The sequence below is a fragment of the Chiloscyllium punctatum genome, chromosome 36, assembly GCF_047496795.1.
Source record: "Chiloscyllium punctatum isolate Juve2018m chromosome 36, sChiPun1.3, whole genome shotgun sequence".
In the NCBI taxonomy this organism is placed as follows: Eukaryota; Metazoa; Chordata; class Chondrichthyes; order Orectolobiformes; family Hemiscylliidae; genus Chiloscyllium; species Chiloscyllium punctatum.
Genome location: NC_092774.1, coordinates 22,930,852 through 22,953,993, shown reverse-complemented (window position 1 = coordinate 22,953,993; position 23,142 = coordinate 22,930,852). Strand labels below are relative to the sequence as shown.

The 23,142-nt window shown below is 46.6% G+C and overlaps 1 long non-coding RNA gene across 1 annotated transcript; it reads left to right on the top strand.

Annotated features, from left to right (window-relative positions):
• The first annotated feature begins 1,746 nt into the window (after positions 1–1,746).
• On the top strand, positions 1,747–15,016 carry LOC140460265 (uncharacterized). Its single transcript, XR_011953937.1, has 3 exons — positions 1,747–1,883; positions 9,093–9,197; positions 14,525–15,016. It is a non-coding gene; the product is annotated as an uncharacterized lncRNA (long non-coding RNA).
• Positions 15,017–23,142: the final 8,126 nt, after the last annotated feature.

The window sequence follows — 23,142 nt, the reverse complement described above, 5'->3', positions numbered from 1 at the left end:
TCGGGTTGCAACATGTAGTGACTCAGTGGTTACACCTGCAGCCTCACAGCGCCAGGGAACCAGGTTTGATTCCACCCTTGGGTGGTTGTCTGTGAGGAGTTTGCACATTCTCCCAGTGTCTGCGTGGGTTTTCTCTGGATGATCCTGTTTTCTTCCATAAACCAAAGATGTGCAGGTCATGTGGATGGGCCATGCTTAATTGCCCATAGAGTTAGGTACATGGGTCTGGATGGGTTACTCTTTGGAGGGTCGATGTGGACTTGTTGGGATGAATGGCCTGTTTCCACACTGTACCTAATCTTATCTGCACTACTTTTGTCTCTAACTAATGGCAGAGTAGACTCGTCCGGCCCATTGGCCTAACATCTGCTCTGATGGTCTGGCGGTCTTAGGTTTCTCTGGATCATTTCATTGGTAATGTGTGTCCCTGGCTCAATGAGAAGCAGTGTCCACTGAAAGCAAAGCTCATAGGATCGTAGAACTCCTACAATGTGGAAAAACAGGTCCTTCAGCCGAACACATCTGCACTGATCTTCCGAAGACTAACCAACTCAGATCCATTTTTCTACCCTTCATAAATTGCACACAGACCTCCAAGGGTGGAATTATTCCTGAGTTCCTGGTGCCATGAGGCAGCAGTGCTAACCCTGAGCTACCATGTTGTTGGGTTTGTGGGGTGTAGGGGGGGCAATTGCATTCCAGCAGAAAACAATAACAGCCCAACTACTCTCCCACTGCACCCACTGTCAGAACTGGCAGCAGATTCAGTCCTGGGGGGTGACCGAAGGCAGCGTCACTGGTGGGATCTGATTGCTGGGAGCGCTGGTGCCCCCGCTAGTAGTTCCGCAAGTTGCAGGAAAACATGAACCTCTTCCCACACTCGGGCCAACTGAAGGGTCTCTCCCCAGTGTGGACACACTGGTGCTTCAGCAGGGTGGAGGAATTGCTGAAGGCCTTCCCGCACTCAGGGCAGCAGAATGGCCTCCCCCTCCCCCACCTGTGTGGACCAGCTGGTGCTTCAGCAGTGTGGAGGAGCGGGTAAAGCACTTCCCACACTCGGGCAGGAGAACGTCTTCTCCCCGGTGTGAACGGACTGGTACCTCAGCATGGCTGAGGAATTGCTGAAGGCCTTCCAGCACTTCGGGCAACTGAACGACACCTCCCCCATGTGGACCCACCAATGGTAGATTTACTTAGATATAACTGCGTGACTTTACATATTAAGATATCCCTTTGAATGTGCCCACATCCCTTTGAAATGTAATCTCGTCCATTTAAACCTCTTTATTTGCAGAAATACCCATTAAAATGTCCACGTCCGTTTAAAATGCAGATTGCCCCCTTTAGATATGACGCCGTTCCGTTAGATGTCGGAATATCTGTTTAAGTTGAGCCGTGAGCTTTCCCAATGTAGACAGGGCTCCTCGGAACGTGGCAGTGTCCCCCCTGCAGCTGCAGAGCGAGACAGGAGAGTTTGTTTTTGTGAATGAGCAGTTGTAGCGCGAGGTGTCTGTTACTTGGTGACGGTGAGGCTTCCCCGGCCCCGCCCATCCCCCTGAGCTGACGTCACGCGGGGGTGAAGGCGGTTGGGAGGAGAAGTCGCTCGAGCGGGGAAGGGGCGGCCGTTAGGGAAATGGCGCCGTGCGGCCCGGGGCAGACCCGTCATTGGGCACCGCCGCCTTCCTGGTGCAGCTGCTGTATCACGGCCACACCGCCCGGCTGTACAGCAGGTAGCAGCCGGTGACCATTCTGGAGGCGGATGGGGTTAAGGGCCTGTTTGGGAACCCGTCGGCCGCCTGGGTGGTGGAGTTCTACTGGTCGTGGGGCGGCCCCTGTGTCAACTCTGGGGCCACCTGGAAGGTACTGGGCCCGGGAGGTGAAAGGTGAGGCAGGTTGGGGGGGGGGGACGGAGGGGAAGGAATGTGGGGCCTGTCCTGTCATAGTGACATTTTACACTCACTTTACATCTGATTTTACTGGGGCTTGTGCTGTTTACCCCTCACTGTTTGTTTAATCCTTGTGCTGTTTACCCCCTCACTGTTTGTTTAATCCTTGTGCTGTTTACCCCCTCACTGTTTGTTTAATCCTTGTGCTGTTTACCCCCTCACTGTTTGTTTAATCCTTGTGCTGTTTGCTCTTTGCTGTTACTTGTGCAATTCCCTAGGGGAGTGTGTAAATACTATTGAAGGAGATTATGCACCAGCATGTATATGTTCCTCAGTCATTGAAGGGGCAGGACCTGTTGAGAATGGTTGGTCAAGTGTGTGGTGTACTAAACCTCGTTAATATGGATATAGTTATGATTTGGAGATGCCGGTGTTGGACTGGGGTGTACAAAGTTAAAAATCACACAACACCAGGTTATAGTCCAACACGTTTAATCAGCTGATGAAGGAGTGTCGCTCTGAAAGCTAGTGTGCTTCCAATTAAACCTGTTGGACTATAACCTGGTGTTGTGTGATTTTTAACTGGGTATAGTTTGTTATTTGGTAAAATATACTTTTTATTATTTAGAGTCATTGAGATGTACAGCACGGAAACAGGCCCATTCGGTCCAACCTGTCCATGCCAACCAGATATCCTAAATTAATCTAGTCACATTTGTCAGTACTTGGCTCATATCCCTCTAAACCTTTCCTATTCATATACCCATCCAGATGCCTTTTAAATGCTGTAATTATACCGACTTCCACTACTTCCGCTGGCAGCTCATTCCATACATGCACCACTCTCTGCATGGAAATGTTGCCCCTTAGGTACCTTTTATATCTTTCTGCTCTTACCCTAAACCTATGCCCTCTAGTTGTGAATCTCACCCCCACACTGCGGAAAAGACATAAAAACATTGAGCAGCCACACAAATGCAAAAGCAATAAAATATCAAGCCACATGGGGAAAATAATTATGGCTCTACCCTTTTTGTTCTCCGATAGACATTTAGACATTTAAGATCTGTCAATCACACCAGGATCGCCACAGAGCATATTGTGTAAACTCCTCAATGTCAACAAGCAGGGCACCAGTGTCACCAAAACATTGGGCATGTTCCTCACTGTCGGCAGAAAAGGGGCAAAACCTACTTTTGATGGACCAATAAGGAGCACTGGAGGACCAGAAGGACACTTGTCCTCCTGCCATTCAGAGCTCCCCTATTGGTGAATGCGGACGTTGGGCCATGAGGTTCTGAAGCTCCTGCTCCTCCTCTCTCTCAATAAAGATTGAGCTTCACTACAACTTCCTTCCTCTGTCCAACATCTGAGAGTACGGCACTCTTTTCTCACCCCCTTTTCCATTTACGTTTCATTCTAGGGAACAATTGTTGACTTGGAGCAACTGAAAGGAATAGGAGTGAATCCAACGATGGGACAGACTCTGGAAAAGTTAGTCCAGGCCTTTGTCTCAATTGGCAAAATAGATAGGCAGGAAATTGGAAGAACGCAGCAAGCCAGGCAGTATCAGGAGGTGGAGAAGTCGAGGTATCTGGTGCACCCCTTGTTCAGGACTGGGGGTGGGTTTCGGGAGAGCTGTGGAATAAGGGTGTGCTGGGAGCAGGGTGATGAAGTGGGGATAGGTGGAGACAGATAGAGGATACGACCTGGTTGGTGAATGGGAGGAAGGAATCTAGTTGGTGTCAGGGAGGAGTTAGAAAGGAGGGGGAGGGCCTGGGAAGGGAGTTTGTGATGGAAAGGGGGGTTATTTGAAACTGAACAACTCAGTGTTGAGTTCTCCGGGCTGTGGACTGCTCGGACGGAAGATGAGGTTTTGTTTCTCCAATTTGTGGTTTGGTTTGTTGTGGTAATGGAGGAAGCCAAAGATGGTTATGTCAGAAAGGGAGTGGGAAAGGGCTTTAAAATGGGTTGAGACTGGGACGTCCACTTGGCCTTTTATGGATGTTTACGGGGAAGACAAGAAAATGTTTATAAGACTAGTATAGGACCGAGTTACAGAGCCATACAGCACAGGCACAGAAACAGACCCTTCAGTCCAACTAGTCCATACTGACTGTGTTCTCAAACTAAACCAGTCCCACCTGCCAGTGTTTGGCCCATATCCCTCCAAACCTTTCCTATTCATGAACTTATCCAAATGTCTTTTAAACGTTGTTACTGTACCTGCATCCACCACTTCCTCTAGACATTCAGTCCACACGTGAACCACTCTGTCTAAAAAAATTGTGCCCATTGACCTTTTTTTTGAAAATCTCTTTCTCCTCTCTCACCGTCAAAAATTTGCTCCCTAATCTTGAAACCCCCACCCTCGGGGAAGGACACCCACTGTTCTCATCTCTCCCCTTGTGATTTTATAAACCTCGATAAGGTCACCTCTCCACTTCCTATGGTCCAGTGAAAAAGTCCCAGCGTATCTGCCCAAATGAAGGTAGATCCATATCCAGTCATGATCTGTTCAATGCTAGTCCCAATTCTCAGTGTCCAGGACAGCAACAGACCACACAAGACGTAGGAGCAGAAATTAGGCCATTCAGCCCATCAGATCTGCTCATTCCATTCAATCGTGGCTGATCAATTTCTCAATCCCGTTCTTCCGCTTTCAGTAAAGTGAAAATGGAGGGAGAGAGTGTGGGATGGAGATTTTGAGCTTCCAGGGAATAAGAGAGGAAATAGTTCACTATAAATTAGAATTTATGGGATCGGCTGATGAGCCGAAGAGAGTCAATTGGAGTTTAATTTAGAGAAATCAGAGGTTTACATTTTGGTCAAGCAATCCAGGCAGGACTGACACAGTTAAGGGAAGTGTTGCAGAATAGAGACACCTTGGAGTGCAGGTTCATAGTTCCTTGAAAGTGGAGTGTCAGGTGGACACAATAGTGAAGAAGGCGTTTAGTTTGCTTTCCTTGATTGCTCAGACCATTGAGTTCAGTAGTTGGGAGGTCATGTTATACACCCTTCACTCTCCAGTGTGTTACCTAACTGCTTCATTGTTTTTAGTGAATATAGCCCACACCTCCCGCTGCTGCCATAACGTGGTTTGTTTGGAAGTACTAGCTTTCGGAGTGATTAGATTTATTTTAGATTTTATTACTTACAGTGTGGAACAGGATCTCCAGCCCAACAAGTCCACACCGACCCTCCCAGCAATCCACCCAGACCCATTCCCCTACATTTACCCTTGCACCTAACACTACGGGCAATTTAGCATGGTCAGTTCGCCTAACCTGCACATCTTTGGACAGTGGGAGGAAACCAGAGCACTCGGAGGAAACCCACACAGACACGGGGAGAATGTACAAAACACACATTGACAGTTGCCCGAGCCGGGAATTGAACCTGGGTCTCTTCACTGTGAGACAGCGGTGCTGCCGAGTGCTGCTCCTTAATCAGGTGGTTGTGGAGAATAAGATCATGATTAGACTAAAGGAGTCCAGTGTCATGGAGATGTGATACATTAAACAATTTAAATTAAATCTTCCAACTTTTAGAATTGGGTTCTGTTCTTTGGTATGTTAATCCCAGAACCTGTTTCAAGTAACTTTCTCAAGAACGTAATTTAAATGCAGAGCTTTTCTATCAAAAATGTCAGGCTGACTTGACATTGGGATGCAGACAGAATTCACACCTATTGAAGGGTAGGCTGGGACTTTTTTCACTGGAGCACAGGAGGTTGAAAGGTGAAGGTGTCGGGTGCCTCATTAGCAAGTTTGCAGATGACACTCAGATTGATGGACTATCAGATAGTGAAGGGGACTGTCAGACGATACAGCAGAATATAGATTGGAGAGTTGGGAAGAGGAGGAGGTTGGGGGGAGGGGGTACTTGATTGAGGCCTATAAAACCATGAGGGTTGTAAATAGGGGTGGATAGGAAGAATTTTGTTCCCCCAGAGGGGAAGACTTAATTACTAGGGGTCACGAGTTCAAAGTAAGAGGGGAAAGGTTTGAGGGAGATATACGTGGAAAATTCTTCACACAGAGGGTGGTGGGCGCCTCGAATGCATCGCCAGCGGAGGCAGGAGGGGTGGGATCGATAGCGTCATTTAAGATGTATCTAGACAAAGACATGAATGGGCAGGGAGCAGAGGGATACAGATCCTTAGGAAATAGGGGGCAGGTTTAGAGGATCTCGATCAGCATAGCCTTGGAGGGCTGAAAGGCCTGTTCCTGTGCTGTAAGGTTCTTTGTTCTCTTTATAGAGGTTAACAAAACTATGAGGGGCAAAGATAAGGTGAATGGCATGTGTCATTTCAAGACTAGAGAGCAAATTAAGGTGAGAGGAGAAAGATTTAAAAACATATGAGGAGCACCTTTTTTAAGAGTGGTTTGTGTGTGGAATGAATGTCCAGAGGAAATGGTGGATGCAGGTTGAGTAACAACGTTTAAAAGACATTTGGATAAGTACATGAATAGGAAAGGTTCAGAGGAATATGGGCCAAACACAAGCAGGTGGGACTAGTTTAGTTTGTGAATATAGTCAGCATGGACTAGTTGGGCTGAAGGCTCTGTTTCTGTGCTGTATGACTCTGTAACTGTTCTGTACTGGTCTTAAAATCATTTTACTTGCCTTCCCCCATAAACATCCACTTTGTTGTTCTAAAATCAGATGAACTCAGCCTTGAATATATTCAATGACCCCCTAACTGCAAGGTGACTTCTGAACTCAATTCCTCTCACTAATACACCTCTTGCCTTGCTGATTACTTGCTGCATCCGTCTGACAACTGGCGGTGACTGGTGTGGAAGGATGCTGAGGCCACTTTTTACATCCACACATCATTCCTGATACTGGGCTCATGCCTGAAACGTCGATTCTCCTGCTCCTTGGATGCTGTCTGACCTCCTGTGCTTTTCCAGTGCCACACTTTTCAACTCTGATCTCCAGGATCTGCAGTCCTGACTTTCTCCACATCCCAATATATCACCATTTAAACAACACACCTCCTTTCGGCAGTTATTTTTTCATAAACGAGACTATAACTTCACACTGTGGGACTGCGTTTGCCAATTGAGATACAGACCTGGACCAACGTTTCCCGACTCTGTCCCCTCCCTGGGTTCAGTTGCTTTCTTTTCATTTGCTGCAAGTCAACAATTTAACCCCAGAATGAAAAAATTGAAATGGAAAAGAGGTTAAGAAAAGAGAGTGCCGTACTCTCAGATGGTGGATAGAGGAAGGAAGTTGCAGTCTGAGGTCAAGCTTGATCTTCATTCGGAGAGGAGGAGGAGCAGCAGCAGCTTCAGAAGCTCATGGTCCACCTTCTGCATTCAGAAAATAGCGAGGGCTCTGATTGGCAGGAGGACCAGGCTCCTTGTCTGACTTCTCATTGGTCCATTTGAAGAAGGGTTCACGCTGTTTCTGCAGACAGCGAAGAGCATGTGCGGCTTTTGCTGAACCAGCATAGAGTAATAGAGATGTACGGCATGGAAACAGTCCCTTCGGTCCAACTCATCCATGCTGACCAGATATCCCAACCCAATCTAGTCCCATCCCTCAACACCCGGCCCATATCCCTCCAAACCTTTCCTATTCATATACCCATCCAAATGCCTCTTAAATGTTGCAATTGTACCAGCCTTCACCAGTTCATCTGGCAGCTCGTTCCATACACGTACCACCTCTGTGTGAAAACCTTGCCCCATAGGTCTATTTTATGTCTTTCCCCTCTCATCCTATACCTATGCCCTCTAGTTCTGGACTCCCAACCCAAGGGAAAAGACTTTGTCTATTTAACTTATCCATGCCCCTCATAATTTTGTAAACCTCTATAATGTCACCTCTCAGCCTCTGACACTCCAGGGAAAACAGCCCAGCCTGTTCAGCCTCTCCCTCTACTGCAAATCCTCTAACCCTGGCAACATCCTTGTAAATTTTTCTGAACCCTTTCAAGTTTCACAACAGGTTTCCAATAGAAAGGAGACCAGAATTGCACGCAATATTCCAACAGTGGCCTAACCAATGACCTGTACAGCCGCCGCATGACCTCCCAACTTCTGTACTCAATACTCTGACCAATAAAAGAAAGCATACCAAATGCCGCTTTCACTATCTTAACTACCTGCGACTCCACTTCCAAGGTGCTATGAACCTGCACTCCAAGGTGTCTTTGTTCAGCAACACTCCCTAGGACCTTATCATTATGTGTATAAGAGCCTGCTAAGATTTGCTTTCCCAAAACACAGCACCTCACATTTTTCTGAATTAAACTGCATTTGCCACTTCTCTGCTCATTGGCCCATCTGGTCAAGATCCTGTTGTAATCTGAGGTAACCCCCTTCGCTGTCCACTACACCTCCAATTTTGGTGTCATTTGCAAACCTACTAACTGTACCTCTTATACTCGCATCCAAATTATTTATGTAAATGACAAAAAGTAGAGGACCCAGCTCCGATCCTTCTGGCACTCCATTGGTCACAGTGGAGATCCTCCAGCCTGAAAAACAAACCTCCACCACCACCCTCTGTCTTCTACCTTTTCAGCCAGTTCTGTATCCAAATGGCTAGTTCTCTCTGTATTCCGTGAGATCTAACCTTGCTAATTAGTCTCCCATGGGGAACCTTGTTGAACGCCTTACTGAAGTCCGTATAGATTACATCTACTGCTCTGCCTTCCTCAAAAAACTCTATCAAGTTTGTGAGACATGATTTCCCACGCACAAAGCCACATTGACTATCCCTAATCAGTCCTTACCGTTTCAAATACATGTACATCCTGTCCCTCAGGATTCCCTCCAACAACGTGCCCACCATCGACATCAGGCTCACTGGTCTATAGTTCCCTGGCTTGTCCTTAATACCCTTCTTCAACAGTGGCACTATGTTAGCCAACCTCCAGTCTTCTGGCACCTCACCTGACATGCGCACTATGCTGTATGGAGATGCTGTTCCTGACGGATTTAAAGTGTCCAATTGCCACAATTCTCCCTTCGTCACTTGGCATAACCACGCACGCTCCTCGTTATTTTTGATGTTCATCTTCCCTATAACCCTCATTTTATAAATCTCAAAAGAGGTCATCCCTCAACCTCCTGTGCTCCAGTGAAAAGAGTCTCAGCCTCTCCTTATAACTCAAACCCTCCAGTCTTGGTAATATCCTGGTAAATCTTTACTGAACCCTCTGTAATAGTATTCTTCCTATTACAGGGCCACCAGAAGCGTTCTCAATACTCTACAAGTGGCCTCACCAACATCCTGTACAACTTCAACCTGATGTCCTCGCTCCTTTATTCAATGGGGTGTGAACAAATGGTAAGTGTGCTGAATGCCTTCTGAAGCACCCTTCCAACCAGTGCTGCAACTTTCAATGAAGTATGTACCTGAACCCCACCCCATATCCCTCTGTACAAGCCCTACCCTTCCTTATTTTAGGAAAATGCAACCCCTCACTTTTATCTATACCCCTCTCATATACACACACTCTCTCTCTCAGACATACACCGCCCCCAACACACTTCCCCTCTCTCAGGCTTCCCCTCCATCACACATGCACTCTCTCTCATACACACACACATATAACGATGGGGTGAATTTGAATTTGCAGATATATTCAATTTAGCAGAAAAAGCGCACAACATGCAGGTAGTCAATCCATGTAATATTTTATAAATTCCGAGTTTGGAAAAAGAACCAGTCCGATTTAAGATTGTGATACTGACACACCTTTCATGCATTGTCTGGGCTGAGATGTCACCAGTTTAAAAATAAAACCTTAAATGATCTCTAGAATATGACTTATTAGTAGCTCTGGGATGTACGCATTAATGAACTAAAACCTGCAACCCATTCTAAAAGATGAAAGACTTAACAGCAATGTACATTTGATAAATATATCAAATCAGTTGCATGACACTGAGACCTTTTACTATAAACTGTGTCTTCTGATCCTGCACCACAGCTTCCCGATGAAGTAGTGATTCCAAATTAACCTGTTGAATTATAACCCAGTGTTGTGATTTTTAAACTTTGTCCAACTTAGTCCAACACCAGCACCTCCACCACCTCGTTTCTAGTGAACACATCCCACACCTCGCCGTCCTCCAATAATCTGCCGATGAAACGATGCAGTGACTGCACTCCTGAAAAATTTACAATTTCTAACAATATTAGTTAGTAATTCACTGCTTCATCTGATACACGACATTGGAAACTCAATGCAGGAGGCTGCAAGAAATGAGCAGCTTTAAAACAAAAACCGCTTGGAGCGCAAAGCTTTCGATGAGAGCCTGAGCCTGGCAGTATGTTCAGGTAACCTTTATTGTGACCCAAGTTTGTTACAGCTTCAGATCCCCCCCAGCAAAAAGGCAGAGAAAGAGTAGTTGATTTTGTTTTTAAAAAGCTCAGGATCAAAGCGCATACACTCCTGCCCCGTATCACCCGCCACCTCACTTCCTTAACTATTGGTCAGTACAGAGTTGTCCCTTTGTAATTGGAGGAGAAAGTGAGGACTGCAGATGCTGGAGATCAGAGCTGAAAATGTATTGCTGGAAAAGTGCAGCAGGAATCCTTTGGAATTGGATCCTTGGTACAACCATAACCCATAGGAAATACTGCCTCACTCAGCAATTTGAACCCATATCATGTCTCCAAGTAAGTTTCTCTCCGTGCATTTGCCTGTTCTGGGGCAGTGTAAAGTCAACCACACTGCTGCGTGTCTGGAGTCACACGTAGGCCAGACTGGGTAAAGGATGCAGTTGGGATGACTGAGTGATTCTTTTTCCCCCAACGGCAGTTTCCTTCACGAAAAAGGATGTTAGTGAATCGGATGGGGGTTTTCTCCCAACACCACACCTCCCTCCATCCCCTGAAAATGGTTTCAACGATAGATTCCGAACTCCAGATTTCTGACCGTATTCCAATTCCGCCATCTGCCACAGCGGGATTCAAACCCGGGAGTCCCCTAAACTGGGTTGACAGTCCAGTTGATTATGGCACTGAGCCGTCGCTCCTTCAATTCCCCCTGCAATGGCACGTGAACTCGCTGGTGCTTCCACAGGTGGGAGGACTGGGTAAAGCCCTTCCCGCACTCGGGGCAGCTGAAGGGCCTCTTTCCCCGTGTGGACCTGCTGGTGGGGCCAGCAGAGGGGATGAAGAGCTGAAGCTCTTCCTGCACCTGAGGTCGGAGAATGGCCTCTCCCTGGTGTGACTGCGCCAATGAGTCTCCAGGGCAGATGGGACACGGAAGCCTTTCCCGCAGTCGACATACTTCCATCTTTTCTCCACGGGGTGGGATTCCTCTGGTTTTTCCATGGCTGAAGCTTCTGCTGCACACGAACAGGTATAGAGCCCCTCCACGCCGTGAATTCCTCTGTCCAGGCCGTATAACTGCTTCAGGCTCCACACACAGTGCACTGCAACAGTAGAGTCTTCATTCAGTCCCACTGATGCTGAAAACAGTCAGACTGAACCAAAAAGCTTTGCTACTTTTCACAGAATCATAACCCAAAATCATTGCTGTCCCAATGGATTGAGTGACAGTCAGACGTCAAAGTGAGGATTGCAGACATTGGAGAGTCAGTGTTGAAATGTGCAGCGCTGAAGAAACACAGCAGGTCAGGCAGCATCCGAGGAGCAGGAGAGTCGACATTTCAGTCCTCAGCCCTTCATCTGTTAATCTTGAAACTTCTGTCTTCAGATCTTCAAATACTCTGTAAAAAGAGATTACAAAAGTCAACCCTTTCAGACCAGGGTAGAAAAGAAAAGACAAAGTAAAAACAGAAAAGAGATCTACTCCGCCTCCTTCCCAAGCTTTATCCTTCCATCCCTCCTCAGCCGAGTAATTAAGACACATACCTGAGTTTGCAGAGTCTGCTCCCTCCCTGAATTCACTCCAGTTGCATCAAGTGAACAGACATTGCCCCACCCTTCCCCCTCTCTCTCCCTCCCAGGATGAAGAGTTGCCCAGAGGGAGCAACCTTCACTCTGAAATTGACAGGGCTATTGTGACGCCAAGAGGGGGAAGGAGCAAGAGGCAGGGCAAAGCCAGCAGCAGGCCCCCGCACCATGCCTGCGTTGCCTTGCACAGTTTGCAAAAGTCCCTTCCTCTTCAGAGAATCCCCACAGTATGGAAGCAGGCCACTCGGCACAAAGACTCCACACCGACTGAACCAATGTCCAGTAAACCGCAACCTGACCTCTTAACTCCTGTACTCAATACTCTGACCAATAAAGGAAAGCTTTTCCAAATGCTTCCTATTGACCTGTGACTGCATTTTCAAGGAGCTATGAACCTGCACTCCAAGATCTCTTTGTTCAGCGACACTCCCTGTGACCTTACTATTAAGTGCACAAGTCCTGCTAAGATTTGCTTTCCCAAAATGCTGCACCTCACATTTATCTAAATTAAACTCCATTTGCCACTTCTCAGCCCATTGGCCCATCTGATGAAGATCCCATTGTAATCTGAGGTAACCTCCTTCGCTGTCCACTACACCTCCAATTTTGGTGTCATCAGCAAACTTACTAACTATACCACTTATGCTCACATCCAAATCATTTATATAAATGACAAAAAGTAGTGGGCCCATTATCTATTGTCAAAGTGGAATTTACAAAATATTACATGTATTGACTGCCTGCAGATTGTTCAGTCTTTGAGCAAAGTAGAATGTATTTGCAAACGTCATGCTACAAATAAAAACTCACCCCCGTGGATGATCTATCTCAAGTGTGCATGAAATGGAGAAAAAAATCTATTTCCGTGCTCTATGCCTATTTGATAACAGATGCTTTATTTCTGTTGGTGTAAATGTTATTAAATCATAGCTGGGTACTAATAGATGTAAGGGTGACAGAAGTCCTCAAGTAGGGCACTGTAAGATTCCTGGGAGATCCCTGTTTCTGGTTTACTTCTTTAAGAGCTGAGAACAGACCGACATGTTAGTCTGTGGGTACAGGGCGATCAACAGAGGACAGAGAAATCAGGGCCCGAAACCCAAGCTGACACCCGACCACCCTGTGATCAGTGCTTTGATTAGCAGTTCCAACCTTTCACCTTTAACTTTAACTTCCTTCCCATTTAACTAATGTCTCTTATGTTCAGGACCTAATCCTTGTCATCCTGAAGCCATGCCTCTGTAAGGAGTCTCAGATCATAATTATTCTCTTCAATGTGTGCAGTCAATTTTATTACAATTAGACATTCAGACACACAATTTTTAGTTTTAATTTTTGTGATCTTTCGAATCCAGTTTTGATTGCTGGTATATTTACTCTCCTTGTCCCTTTCTATTGTTCTCTGATGTTCATTTTCCACATCACTACATTACTCACCGGCCTTGATTTGGATTGGCCATGCTAAATTGCCCACAGTGTCCAGGGATGTGTGGGTTAGGTGGGTAGAATTCCGTAGATTGACTACTCTCTGGGAAAAGCAGTTCTTCCTCATCACTGTCCTAAACCTACTCCCCCTCACCTTGAGGCCTTGTCTCATTCACTAGCAGAAATGATTGGATACGGTATGGCTTCATCCCCACAGTGGAATGAATTTCCACTGTGCACCAAAATCCCAGATGTATTCCCTTACTCAGTTGCTGTCTCATAAACGAAAGACCTCATTATAACTTCTTTTGCTCCCAGTAAGGGCAAAACATCTTGGAAAGCTGCTCTGAAAGTCCAACCATGCTTCTGCATTCACTGAAGATGATTTGAGTATTACAGCACAGAAAAAGACCCTTCAGCCCAGCTCGTCAGTGTCGACCAGATATCCTAAACTAATCTTGTCTCAATTGTCTACACATGGCCCATATCCCTCCAAACTTTTCCTATTCATTTACCCATCAAGATGGGTTTTAAACATTGCACTTGTTCCAGCCTCCACCACTTCTTCTGACAGTTCTATAAATATACCACTCTGTGTGAAAAGGTTGCCCCTCATGTCCCTTTCCCCACTCACCTAAAAGCTATGCATTTTAGTTCTGGACTCTCCTATCCTGGTGAAAAAACCTTGGGTATTGACTCTCACTGACCCTTATAAAGGTTAACCCTCAGCATCCGATGTACAGAAAGTGAGACCTGCAGATGCTGGAATCAGAGTCTAAAAGTGTGGTGCTAGAAAAGCACGGCAGGACAGGCGGTATCTGAGGAGCAGGAGAGTTGACATTTCAGGCCCAAGCCCTTCATCAGGAATGATGTGTGGATGGACAAAGGGGCCTCAGCGTCCTTCTACACCAGTCACTGCCAGTTGTCAGACAGGTGCAGCAAGCAATCAGCAAGGCAAGTGATATATTAGAAGTGGGGATGTCCTCCTGCAGTTAGGGGGGTCATTGAATATATTCAAGGCTGAGTTCATCTGATTTTTGAACATCAAAGTGTAGATTTTTATGTTGTGTACATGAGGTGGCTATGTTTGAGTGGTTTATGTGTTAGATGCAAGTATAGTTACAACGTTTAAAGTGTAGGCAAGAAAATGATTTTCAGACCACAACAGAACAGTTACAGTCAGACAGCACAGAAACTGACCCTTCAGTCGAAGTATTCCGTGGTATGTTCTCAACCTAAACTAGTGCCACTTGCTGGTGTTTGCCCCATATCCCTCCGCATCTTCCCTATTCATGTACTTATCCAAATGTCTTTTAAAGGTTGCATCTATACGTGCATCGACGACTTCCTCTGGACATTCATTCCATACATGAACCACTTTCAGTTTATGAAAACCTTTTCCTGATTCTGTCGACTCCGTGGATTAATTTCCTTTTCCGTTCGGTTGCTGCAAGTCAAAAATTGAAGCCCAGCATGAAAAAAATGAAAAAGGAGTTGATAAAGAGAGTAGCGTACCGACGGAGTAAGGAGGTTGCAGCCTGGAGCAAACTCGATCATCATCCAGGGGGAGCAGCAGCAGCTTCCGAAGCTCGTGTTCCAACTTCTGCATTCAGACAACAGGAAGGCTCTGATTGGCAGGAGGACAGTCCGCTTCCGGTCCTCCAGGGCTTCTGAGTGGCCCACCAAAAGGAAGTCGCGAAGCCTGTGTTGCATGCTGCGAGGAGCATGCGCAATATGTTCTCTGGCGACGCTCATGTCACTGATGGTAAATGCACATTTTAGAATTTAAGTAAAAAAGGGCAGATTCACCATTCCCCCCCCCCCCCCCCACGTGATATTTACCTTTCCTACACCACCCAAGGCTTTATAAATCGAAATAAAGTAACCTGTCAACCTGTGGTCGTTAATAGGGCGACCAGAAGTGTACTCAGCACTCGAAAAGTGGTCTCACCAATATCCTGTACAACCACAACATGATGTCCCAACTCCTACACTGAACGGTGCGAACAATGAAGGCAAGTGTGCTGAACGTCACTTTCACCACCCTGTCTCCCAAATGTGCAACTTTCAAAGAACTATGTACCCGGTTTGGCGCTGCCGGTGTTGGACTGGGGTATGCAAAGTTAAAATTCACACCACACCAGGTGATACTCCAACAGGCTCAGTTGCAAGCATTAGCTTTTGGAGCGCTGCTCCTTCATCAGGTGGTTCTGTCTGATGATCCTGTTCCACAAACATCCCAAGCAGCGCTCCGAAAGCTCGTGCTTCCAAATAAACCAGTTGGACTATAACCTGGTGTTGTGTGATTTTTAACTTTATCTACCCCAGTCCAACACAGGCAGCTCCACATCGTTTCCAGTGGACACAGCCCAAACCTCCCAGTGCTGCCAGGAAACTGTATAATGATAATGGGATGATGCAGTACCTGCACTCCTGAAACATTTACAATTTCTAACAATACTGGCTGCTCAGTGACTGCTGGAACCAATACACAACATTGGAAACATCGTCCAGGAAGCTGTCAGAAATGAGCACAGCAGGTCAGGCAGCATACAAGGAGCAGGAAAATCAACCTTGCCCGAAATGTCGATTTTCCTGCTCCTCGGACGCTGCCTGACCTGCTGTGCTTTACCAGCGCCACTCTCATCTTGATTCTGATCTCCAGCATCAGCAGTTCTCACTTTCACCTGTAAGAAATGAGCAGTTTTAAAACAAAAACCTGTTGCAGTTCAAAGCTCTCAATGAGAGTCTGAGCTCAGCGTGAAGTTCAGATAATCTTTATTATGACCCAACTTTGTTACAGCTTCAGAATCTCCCAGCAGAAAGGCATAGAAAAAGTAGCATTTTTTAAAAAAACAGCTCAAGGTCAAAGTGCACACATCCCCTGCAACTCCTCACTTTCTTCATTATTGGTCACCACCAAGTTGTCCCTTTGTAATTGTTTCCTTGGTACAGCCTTAAGCCGGGGGATGTATTGCCTCACTCAGCAATTTCAACCCGTATCCTGTATCCAAGTTCGTCGGATGTGCAGTGTAGAGTAAATCATACTGCTGTGGGTCTGGAGTCACGTGTAGGCCAGATCGGGTGAAGGATGCAGCTGGGACGACTGAGTGAATCTTCTCCCACGATGACAGTTTCCTTCCCTAAAAAAAGAACTGAGTGAATCAGATGGAAGTTTTCTTCCACCCCCATCCCACCAAAAATAGTTTCATTGTTAGATTCTGAACTCCAGATTTATGACCAAATTCTGATTGCACCGTCTGTCGCGGTGGGAATCAAACCCAGAATCCCCAGAAGTGGGTTGATAGTCCAGTCGATAATGGCACTTGGCTGGCATTCCATCAATCCCCCTGCGAAGACACGTGAACCCGCTGGTGGCTCTGCAGGTGGGAGGAGCGGGTGAAGGCCTTCCCGCAATCGGTGCAGCTGAAGGGCCTCTCTCCCCTGTGTGGATCCGCCGGTGCCTCAGCAGGTCAGAGGAATTGCTGAAGGCCTTCCCGCACTCGTGGCATGGGAATGGCCTCTCCCCCGTGTGGAGCTGCCGGTGCCTCAGCAGGCTAGTGTAATTCCTGAAGGCCTTCCCGCACTCGGTGCAGCTGAAGGGCCTCTCCCCGGTGTGGACACGCTGGTGGCTCCGCAGGTGGGAGGAGCAAGTGAAGCCCTACCCGCACTGAGAGCAGGTGAACGGCCTCTCCCCCGTGTGGACCCGCTGGTGCCTCACCAAGTGGGAGGAATTGCTGAAGGCCTTCCCGCACTCAGGGCAGCTGAAGGGCCTCTCCCCCGTGTGGACGCGCTGGTGGATCTGGAGGTTAGTGGAATCGCTGAAGCCCTTCCCGCAGACAGGGCAGGGGAACGGCCACTCCCCAGTGTGGCTGAGCCGATGAATCTCCAGGGCAGACGGGAAACGGAAGCCTTTTCCGCAGTCGCCACATTTCCATGGTTTCTCCTCGGGGCGGGATACCTCTGGTTTCTCCATGGCCGAAGCTTCAGCTGCACACTAACATGTGCGGAGGCTCTCCCCACCTTGAATTCCTCTTCCCAGACCGTATAACTGCTTCACGCTACACACTCAGTGCACTGCAATGGTAGGGTCTCTCATCCAGTCCCACTGATGCTGAAAACGTACTGAGACAGGAACCAAAAAACTTTGCTCCTTCTCATAGAATCATACTTGAAAATTGTTGTGGTCCCGATGGACTGAGTGACTGTCAGACATTGACGTCAAAGTGAGGACTGCAGACGCTGGTGAGTGAGATTCGAAAAGTGTGGCGCTGGAAAAGTACAGCAGGTCAAGCAGCATCTGAGGAGCAGGAGAGTTTCAGGCATAAGCCCTTCATCTGTTCATTTTGAAACTTCCGTCATCAGATCTTCAAATACTCTGTAAAAAGAGATTACAAAAGCCATCACTGTCAGTGCAGGGTAGAAATTCTGAACAAGGAATTCTACTTTCTGTGGAATATTCTTTTCTTTTGTTATTCCACAAAATTGAAAGCACAATCCCACTCTCTTTCCACCCCACCCCCCTCCCCCCCACCTGTTCTCACTCCGCTCTAACTAATTCCCCTGAAGGTGCTGATTCTTACAGGGGCAGAAAAGCAAAAACGTCAAGACTGACATCTCTCTGCATTTTGGATAACTCCACAACACTGGGATACAGTTGACAGTGAGCAGGTCTGATTCTGGGAAGCAAATACAAGTGTGTCAATTCATGGGATAACCTGCAAAGCAGCTATTTGTGGAACAAAATGGTTAATGTCCCCAGGAAGGTGGGAGCAAATTGAGACATCAAGGCATTAACACCGACACACCTCAGTGAAACTCTTCTGTTCCCAGTCAGAGCAAAACATCTTTGAAAGCTGCTCTGAAAGTCCAGTCTTCACAACCACACTTCTGCTTTCACCAAAGATAATTAGAGTCATACAGCACAGAAACAGGCCTTTTGGCCCAACTTGTCTGAGCTGACCAGGTATCGTAAATTAATCTAGTCATATTTGCCAAGACTTGGCCCCAATATGGACTGGCACCTGGACTAAATTGGGTTGGCTATCTGTTTGGCAAGAACAAGTTAGACTGAAGGGTCTGTTTCATGCTGTACATCTCTATGACTCCAGTCGCATGTACCGTCACTTGGCCCCGATCCACTGAACCCTTCGTATTCATACGCCTATCCACATGCTTTTTAACTGTTGAAGTTGTACGAGACCCCACCACCTCCTCTGGCAGCTCATTCCATAGCTGCGCCACCCTCTCCATAAAAAGAAATTTGCCCCTGAAATCTCTTTTACATCCCCCCATGCCTCCCCCCACTCCACCGCCCTCACCCGAAACCTATTACCCTCTCATTCTGGACTTCCCCCATCCAAAGGAAAAGACCTTGAGTATTGACCCTATCCATACCCGTCAGGATTCTATAAAAAGTCTGTAATGTCACCCTTCAGACTCTGGGGAAAACAGCCCCACCCCATCCTTCCGTCCCTCATGGCCCAAGTAATTAAGAGTTTGCAGAGTCTGCTCCCTCACTGGAATCACTCCAGCTGCTACAAGTGAACAGATTCCCCCCCATCCTCTCCTTCCCAGGATGAACAGTTGTCCAGAGGGAGGGAGTTTCACTCTGAAACTGACAGGGCCACTTCCGCATTGTGATGCCCTGCAGTTTGCAGGAATTCCTTCCCTTCAGAGAATCCCAAGTGTGGAAGCAGGCCACTCGGCCCAACGAGTCCACACCCACCCTCCAAAGGGTAACTCACCCTCAACCGTTGCTCAATATTAATCCTCCTGACTAATACACCTAACCTACACATCCCTGGGCACTATGGGTAATTTAGAACTGCCAATCCACCCTAACCTGCACATCCCTACGCACTATAGATAATTTAGCACAGGAAATCACCCCCTAAAATGGATAAAGTTAACAATCACACAACACCAGTTTGTAGACCAACAGGTTTGTTTGGAAGCACGAGCATTTGGAGCGCTGCTCCTTCATTAGGTGGTTGTGGAGAATAAGGTCATAAGACATAGAATTTATGGAAAAACACAACAGTGTCCTGCCACTGAAATGACCTGTTAAACAAACCTGGATTGTGAAGTCTTTCATCTTTTCGAATGGGTTGCAGGTATTATTAACATGCAAATCCCAGAACTACCTGTAAGGCACCTTCTCAAGAGAACTTAAAGTTTTAAAGCAAAAAGTGACATTTTAGCCCAGCTCTGCAAATATAATTCTGCAAACATACACAAACAAGTCCACGGGAGTGAATGTATGTGTGTGCACGCGCATGAGAGAGAGAAAATGTCTATTTCCATCCTGTATGTCTCTGTCTATTTGAGACTATATGCCTTCTGTTGGGGTAAGCATTGTTGTAAATCATAGCTGGGTACTAATAGTTAGATATAAGGGGAAAGAGAATTCCTCAAGTCGGGCAGTATAAGAATCCTGGGAGATCCCCATTTCTGGTTTACTTCCTAATGAACAAACATTAAACACAAGCACCTATTTATTTCAAATTTGGTTTCATTTTTCTTGTTTGATTCCCTGCTGTGACTACACTGTGCCTGGATGGTTGACAGGGTGGGAGATTGTGGGTTGGGTCTCGATTGACTGAATGTTTTATTGTTCCAGAAGGTGTAGAAGAGAACAGAGGACAGAGAAATCAGGACCTGAAATCTGAGCTGACACCAGACTACCCTGTGATCAGTGCTTTGATGAGCAGTGCCAACCCTCCACCTTTACCGAGCTTCCCATTTGAGGAAACCCTCAATATTCAGGATCCAATCCTTGTCATCCTCAAGCCATGTCTCTGTAGGGAGTGTCAGATCGCAATTATTCTCTTCAATGTGTGTCGTCAATTCCTTCACTTTTTTCACAATGCAGCACACATTCAGACACACCATTTTTAATTTTTGTGATCTTTAGAATCCAGTTTTGATTGCTGGTACATTTACTCTCCTTGTCCCTTTCAATTGTTCTCTGATGTTCATTTTCCACATCACTACATTACTCACCAGTCTTGATTTGGATTGGCCATAATGTCCAGGGACGTGCACGTTAGGTGGGTTAGCCATGGGAAATGCAGGGTCACAGTTTCGGAGTAATAGAAGCAGGAGTAGGCCATTTGGCCCGCCCAGCCGCTCCGCCATTAATTAAGATCACAGCTGATCTATCCATTCTCTCTGGTCCTCCCCTCCCTGCATTGTCCCAACTAGCCTTAATTCCTTGGACAGAGAATTCCAAAGATTCACTACTCTCCAGGATAAGCAGTTCCTCCTCATCCCTGTCTTAAATTTACTCCTCCTAATCTTGAGCCTGGTTTCAGTCACCAGCAGAAATGACTGGATAGGGTAAAGTTTCATCCCCACAGTGCAATGATATTCCACTTTCCACCAAAACCTCAGATGTACCCACTCACTCGGTTGCTGTCTCACAAATGCAAAATTTCATCGTAACTTCTTCTGCTCCCATTAAGGGCAAAACATCTTTGAAAGCTGTTCTGAAACTCTAGCCTTCACAATCACACTTCTGCTTACACCAAAGAAGATTAGAGTCATGCAGCATGGAAACAGACCCTTTGGTCCAAGTTGTCCAGCCAAACAAATATCCTAAATCAACCTAATCCAATTCGCCTGCATGTGGCCCATACCCCTCAAAACCCTTCCTTTTCATGTACCCATCCAAATGCCTTTTAAAATTCCCCCTCACCTCAAACATATACTTTCTAGTCTTGGACTTTTCTACTTTGGCGAAAGTAACTTGGGTATTCACCCTATCCATTCCCCTTACGAAAGTCTATAAGGTCACCCCTCAGCCTCCAATGCTCTAGGGAAAATATCCCCAGTCATTTCAGCCTCTCCCCGTTACTCGAACCCTCCAACTCTGACAGCAGCCTTTTAAATCTTTTCCAACCCCTTTCAAAGTTTCACAACATATTTCTTATAACAGGGAGACCAGAAATGAATGTAGTCTTCCAAACGTGGACTAACCAATGTCCTACACAGCTCCAACATGACCTCCAAATTCCTGTACTCTCTGCTCTGACCAATAAAGGAAAGCATACCAAATGCCTCCTTCACTATCCTGTCTACCAGTGATTCAAGGAACTATGAACCTGCACTCCAAGGTCTCTTTGTTCTGCAACATCCCCCTTAACTGTGTCAGTCCTGCCTGGATTGGACCAAAATGCAAACCACACATTTCTCTAAACTAAACTGCCACACCTTGGCCCATCAGCCCACCTGATCAACTCTCATTCATAGTGAACTCTCTTTCTTCTCTTATTCCCTTGAAGTTGAAAATCTCCACCTCAGACATTCTCAGTTTGCTCAACGTAATCCCTGCTGTACCTCATCCTAAAGGGTCTGGGCCATGCTGATTAACAGGCCCACACTCGGGGGCATTCTAATTGAAACAAAGAATACTGAACAGCCTGGACAGAGTGGAAGTTGGGAAGGTGTTTCCATTGGTTGGAGAGACTAGAATCAGTGGGCACAGCCTTAGAGTAAAGGAAAGACCTTTCAGAATGGAGGTAAGGAGAAACGTCTTCAGCCAGAGAGTGGTGAATCTATGGAATTCACTGCCAAAGAAGGCTGTGGAGGCCAGGTCACTGAGGATATTTAGACGTTCTTGAGTATCAAGGCAACGGAGGGTTACAGAGACAAAGTGGGCAAATGTAGCTGAGGAACCTATCAGCCATGATTGAACGGCAGAGCAGACCTTGAATGGTCCAATTTCTGCTCCGATGTCTTATGTTCTCTTGCTGTTCTGGACACAGTGTGAGAGAATTGGAAGCAGGAATAGGCCATTTGGTCTTTCAAGCCTGCACCAACATTCAACAGATTATCGGCAGATTCACAACCATCGAGATGAATAGGTTGGGACTTGTTCACTGGATCACAGGAGGTTTAGAGGTGACCTGACAGAGGTTCATAAAATCACAAGGGGCAGAGATGAGGTGACCGCTGGGTATCCTTTCCCTAAGGTGGGGGTATGAAGATTAGGCAGCAAATTTGAAGATGAGAGGAGAAAGACTTGAAAAAGGCAGGAGGGGCACCTTTTTGTTTTTAACACTGCGAGTGGTTTGTGTGTGGAATGAATGTCCAGACACGGTGGTGGATGCAGGTACAGTAACAACGTTTAAAAGGCATTTGGATAAGTACATGAATAGGAAAGGTTCAGAGGGATATGGGCCAAACACAGGCAGGTGGGACTAGTTTAGTTTGTGAATATATTCAGCATGGATTAGTTGGACTGAAGGGTCTGTTTCTATGCTGTATAACTTTACAACAGTTCTGTATTGGTCTTAAAACCATTTTCTTGCCTTCCCCCAGAAACATCCACTTCTTTGTTGTTCAAAAATCACATGAACTCAGCGTTGAATATTTTCAATGACCCCCTAACTGCAGGAAGATATCCCCACTTCTGAACTCAACTGGCGCTGATTGGTGTAGAAGGATGCTGAGGCCCCTTTGCACATCCACACATCATTCCTGATGAAGTGCTCAGGACTGAAATGTCGAGTCTCCTGGTCCTTGTGTACTGCCTTTTTCCAGCACCACACTTTGACTCTAATCTCCAGCATCTGTAGTTCTCACTTTCTCCACATCCCAATATATCACCATTTAAACAATACATCTCCTTTCTGCTTTTTGTTTCACAGCAATGGCTATAACTTCACATTGAGATACTGCATTTGCCACGTGTTTGTAAATTGTGGTCTTCTCTACATCGGGGAGACCGAGCGTAAACTTTGGAAACAGTTCACCGAGCGTCACACCCAGGTCTGCAGAGGCTGTCCGGACCTCCCGTTTTAATTCCCCTTCCCAGTCCCTTCCTGACAAGAACATCTTAGGCTTCCTCTATTACCACAAGGAACCAAACTGCAAATTGGGGGAACAACATCCCATCTCCCCCCCCCCCCCCCCCCCCCCGGGCAGCCTACAG